The following is a 5,231-nucleotide window of genomic DNA, read 5'->3' as shown; positions in this document are numbered from 1 at the left end:
AACATCAGGAAGTGAGAAAACAACTTTAGCAGCAGGATGTCCCATCCTCTTATGCCACAACTTATAAGATTCTTCATCGTCTGTTATTGCTGCAGCCGCACTCTCCATGCTGCGTAAGCGGAATGCTCCAAGCTCCCTCTTAGCCGCTCCAGTCACCATCCTCGTAATGCGGTCCTGGATAATCAAGAAATGATCAGCCAACTGTACAACACATCTATTCTCATCCATAAGCTGACCAACAGATATCAAGTCCGAAGGCATTCCTTCAACATAAAAAACAGAGTTCAACACCAGACCCTGTCCAATTCTGATTTTCCCTTCTTTTACTGAAACCCTCTCTCTACCAGCAACCAAAACTATCAGTACCGGTTCCATATCTTTAATGTCATTGAGAATATCAAGCTTGCCCGTCAAATGATGGCTTGCTCCAGTATCCAAAATCCAGGAAGGAGTAGAAGACATACCAGTTAAAGTTTCAGTCGTGTTGGCTTGACTCTTCCCCGCATTTGCGTTGAGGATGTTCATGATTGACTTCCATTGTATGTCACTTAGACCAGTGACACCATCACGGTCTTTGTCAGTGACCACTTAGTTTGCCTGCTCCACTTGGTGGCGCCCTGGTAAGAATGCCACATTAGCAGATACTGTCGCACCACGCCCTCTTCCATAGCCAGTAGAGGAAGAACCACGACCTCTCCCTTGTCTAAACTGTGCGCGTGGCCTATCTCCCCACCACTCTGGGTAGCCAATGACAGCAAAACAACTCTCCGAAGAGTGGCCGGTGCGGTTACAGTGTTTGCAGAATGCCGACTTTTTGGAATCATCAGGACGTCCTCGACCTTTGGTTTGAAATGCAAAAGCCGTCACAGGAGCCGTTGAAGTATCTTCCTCCAATTTGTGTGCGGCACTCAAGTCTTCTTCTTGTCGCACCACATTGTACACTTCTTCCATCGGCTGGAGTGGTGTGCGTGAGACTAGAGAAGATCGCACCGTTCGAAAGTAGTCATCATCAAGACCATACAAGAACTGGTGAACCTTATCTTCTTCACGATCTTTCTCTTGGAGCGTTCCAAGATCACAAGTACAGTTTCCACACTTGCAAACATGTAGTGGACGGTAGCTTGCCATGCTGTCCCAAATGCGATTGAGTTTCCCAAAGTATGCCTCTATCGCCAAACCCCTTTGTTTGCAACAGGCCAGCTCCGCCTTGATCTGTTGAATGCAAGGTCCACTGAGCACCGAGAACCTCCGTTTCAGATGATCCCACAGATCCTTAGCGACATCTCTGTGAGAAATGTTTGATCGCAGTGCTGGTTCAATTGTCATTTTGATCCAAGACACAAGTAGTGCTTGAATCGTCCACCAATCCTCCAAGTCGGGAGAACCGTCATCAGGTCGTTTGATAGATCCATCAATGAATCCAAACTTCTTGCGAGAACTGAGAGCCGTCCTCATCTCGCAAGCCCACTCATCATAGTTCGTACCCTTCAGTAAAGGATGCGAAATCACAGCCCCGGGATTGTCCGCGGAGTGCAAGTCATATGGCGTTCCTTCTCACTTCCGTTGTTGTCGTGTTCGCGTCAGTCGCCATCGTCGTTGTTTTGTTTCAGAGATCGAAAGAAAAAAAAATCAAAAGAAAAGATGTTCAGGCTCTGATACCATATAAAGGAACAGAGAAGAAAGCAAATGTCGAAATATTCTGTATATTACTTTGAATGTGATTACATGTATATATACAAGACATGAGATATCTTATCTCAACTAACTTCCTAAGTAATCGTAACAGAACAAGAGTTACGGAGAACTAAGTTATTTCAACAATCAAATCATATTCCCTAAAGTATCGGAATATATTCCAACACCTTTGAAGTCCCTTATTGGACTCTGCGGCGAGGATTGATTTTTCGGTATTAGATTCGGAATCGGAATGATCCAGAACCTGAATCGGAGGCTGAGGTGGTTTTACCAGGCGATTGTAACTGTGGAGGAAGGAGGGTTGGGCTGGTCGTTTTCTTCTTCCTCTCATGAAGAATCATTAACTTCTTCTCCAGCGGAAGAGCAACAGCTAGAAACGACGACGACCAGATTTCTGATAAAGAAAAAAAAAGCATCGACAAAGAGAGAGACGACTAATACCAAGGAGGCACGTTAGGGGTTTTTACCGATTCCAAAAGCCCTATATTTGACAGCGGTTCTCTTGTTTTATTATTTTTTTATTTATTTTTTTTGTTTTTTTAGAACCCTTACTAAAATCCCTCCAATGGAGGTGCTCTGACAGCCCAAAACAATTTAGGAGTTTCTACAATTGGTTTTTTTTTTAGTTAAATACAATTTTTTTTCTGTGTAAATTGTATCAAGTAAGATCAATAACTAAATTCTTTTTTTTTTTAAAAAAGACAACAAATTAACATTGTTTTACTTGAGTAACTTAAATATGATGAGAAAACATAATTTAATTATAACAAAAATAAGTCAAATACTAATATTTTTTTTTAATATGTTTGGAAATTCTAAAAATCATTTTCATGAACCAAGAAAATTACATAAAATGATTTACTAACAATTGTGAGATCCTAACAATTTTCTAGATTCACTCAAAATCATATATATATATATATATATATATATATATATATGATGTTAAGGTCTGTGAAAACTCAATTCCTTCAAAAAATTTACTTATCTTTTTCAGTCGATGTGCATTTTGCAATGTATCTTACCTTATATATTGATTTTGTAATGCAACTACTAGAGCGGCAGAACAATGCATTCATGTTTAAAGCATCGTGTTCGTTATACATAAGAGGTTGCATATGTATAATGATTTCTTCTACGAAAGAAAAGCAAATAATTGTTCTCCAAAACATACACGATATAGCTCTGATGGTTACATCACATTAATATTAGACAAAGAGAATATTAGTATGGCCTATGTATGGAATGGGTGGTGCATTAATTATCAGCATAACAAATTTCGATTTGCTAATTTGTATTTCCATCACGTTATATTTATACACATGTTGACAAATATGTTTAAATGTCTCGAAGATGAAGATATATACTCACAATAGTAGTAAACGATAAGAGTCAAGAGTAAGACCCACAATATTGTGATATACCGAGGCATGAGCATTAACGAGGTTACAACGATGAGTACACCCAACACATACTCGGATTTTGGATAAATGCTCCGTGACTCATCTTCTTTCTTGGTGGAGGGAAAAAAAATTATTTACTCATCTCCATTTTTTATAATTTAATAAAAAAACTTGTATATAAAAATTCCGAGTAATGATTGCGAATGCGTGGGGTTTGTATACAATACCAGTGGGTGTGATTGGTAATATTGAGAGTAAATAAAAGTAGAGTAATTGAGAGGAAAAGAAAAAGTAAGAATTAGAGCAAATGAGAGAAAAAAAAGAAAATGTGATTGGTAGTAAATTAGAGTAAATGAGAGTAAATGAAAGTAAATGAATAATAATAAAAATCTAACAGTTATTAACTTATAAAAAATATAAAAAAATAAATATTTTATTAAAATATAATATATAAAATAATTATAAACATATTACAATAAATATATAAATGAAAATTATCTTCACAATACATAAATATATATTAAAATTACGGCATATTTAACGATGACGTCGAGGTCTACGTTGATTTGCAGCCCATATTTGTTCAGCAATCTGATTACAAACTATTTGCATATACGTCCCAGCTTCGGATTTTTCTTCACCTCTCAAAGTATTATTTTCAATCATGTTCATCATTCTCAATATCTTGTGCTTCTTCACCATCATTTTCGATATCAAAATCAGAATCTTCAAAATTATGTTGACGAATAAAATTATGCAAGCCCATCGTAGCGAATATTACACTTATTTGTGTGGCGATATCGTAACTAGGAAATTCATTAAGAACCCTCCATTTCTTTTTCCATATTCCAAATGTCCGTTCGATAACATAACGTACCGATGCATGACACCTATTATACATTTCTTTGCTGGTTCTAGGTGGTTGACCATTATTGAATTCTTGGAGATGATATCTTGTGCTCTCTCCAAATTCTTTTCGAAATGGAGCTAAATATCCACGCCTATTAGCATATCCAGAATCAACTAGATAGTATTTATTTTCCGGAGGTACAGGAAACATCGGATCGTCTCGTATTGCGGTCGCCAACACTCGGGCATCATGTGCAGATCCCCCCATTCCAACATAACAATATGTGAAAAGCATGTCATAATCACATATGCCCAAAACATTAAGGCTAGCAATTCCTTTTCTATTTATAATAGAAGACCTTCTCGAACTGGTGAGACCATAACTGGTATATGCGTTCCATCAAGAGCACCAACAAATCCATGAAAATAAGTTCCATATTTTGCATCCCTCTGAAAACGGTTGGAGATGGCTGTAAGTTCTAGGGATGTTCGTGGTCGTACATAATCTACAGCCATTCGATCCATTGCTTGAAGAACATCATGAAACTTTCGCCAAATTGTCTCTTGTGAACGTCCAAACCTTAGTGCAATATCACATTGGGTATCGTTTTGTGCACAAAGGATGAGAAATATTGCAACACTCTCATTAAGACCTATGTGGCTCGAGGTTTCTAACCCATAATTCTCATGAAGTATTCCACACAACCGTGTGAAAGCCTCTGGACTCATCCTAATAAGTGTTTGACATGAAATATCATTATCGTAAATTTGACCTCGTATAATAAGCCATCCTTTTCCCTGATCCGACCTCGTAGGTCGCTTACAAAAATATCTTGAATAATATTGCAACATAGGAGATATGCTTGTGTTCATAGCCTCTTCTTCTTCTAGTAAGATCAACTCCGCAATCTCTTCATCATTAAGATTCACGACTCGACTTGAACGTAACTCAACAATTCGAAATTCCTGATAATTCATGTAGAAAGTAGAGTTAGAAATTGAAAAAAAACATTTATTCACCAATAAGTGTACATAAGGAAGATAAAATTTATTAATTTACCACCAACACTAATTTTGTTCATCATTGCCCCAGTTTTTATTAAAAAAGTTAAACATTTCTGGAAAATTTCCAGAACTTGATCCTGGAAATCTATGAGGGTTTATGTCATGTGACCCTGAGTCAAAACTTCCAAAGTTATGAGAAGTCTGGGAGTTAAATCCTCTTGCTGCTTGACTAAGTAAAGTGTTTCCCATGCCATCATAGTCATCTTCATTGATGTCACC

At 37.4% G+C, this 5,231-nt stretch overlaps 1 pseudogene; it reads right to left on the bottom strand.

Moving 5' to 3' along the window:
• Positions 1-2,729: 2,729 nt before the first annotated feature.
• Positions 2,730-4,944, bottom strand: LOC125581896 (annotated as a pseudogene).
• Between the last annotated feature and the right edge of the window lie 287 nt (positions 4,945-5,231).

This window comes from Brassica napus, chromosome C2 (assembly GCF_020379485.1).
Source record: "Brassica napus cultivar Da-Ae chromosome C2, Da-Ae, whole genome shotgun sequence".
NCBI classification, from domain to species: Eukaryota; Viridiplantae; Streptophyta; class Magnoliopsida; order Brassicales; family Brassicaceae; genus Brassica; species Brassica napus.
The sequence above is the reverse complement of the archived record's forward strand: the minus strand, read 5'-3'. Positions and strand labels throughout refer to the sequence as shown.